Genomic DNA, 223 nt, shown 5'->3' on the forward strand with positions numbered 1-223 from the left:
GCCGCAGTCTGCCGACCACTACACTGCGGTTTGTTGTGTTCTCACAGGCCTCATATAAACTGATTTTCGATCAGTGGTTTATCACTTAGGTTAACGGGTAGCTACGTATGCGTATGGACGGCCCCTGCCATTACTATCCAATCACCGAGTGGATTGGAATATTGACAACTGTCCCAAGCCAATCAAGTGTCAGTGTGTGGAGAATCAATGTGAATCATAAACA

This window comes from Dunckerocampus dactyliophorus, chromosome 4, assembly GCF_027744805.1.
Source record: "Dunckerocampus dactyliophorus isolate RoL2022-P2 chromosome 4, RoL_Ddac_1.1, whole genome shotgun sequence".
NCBI classification, from domain to species: domain Eukaryota; kingdom Metazoa; phylum Chordata; class Actinopteri; order Syngnathiformes; family Syngnathidae; genus Dunckerocampus; species Dunckerocampus dactyliophorus.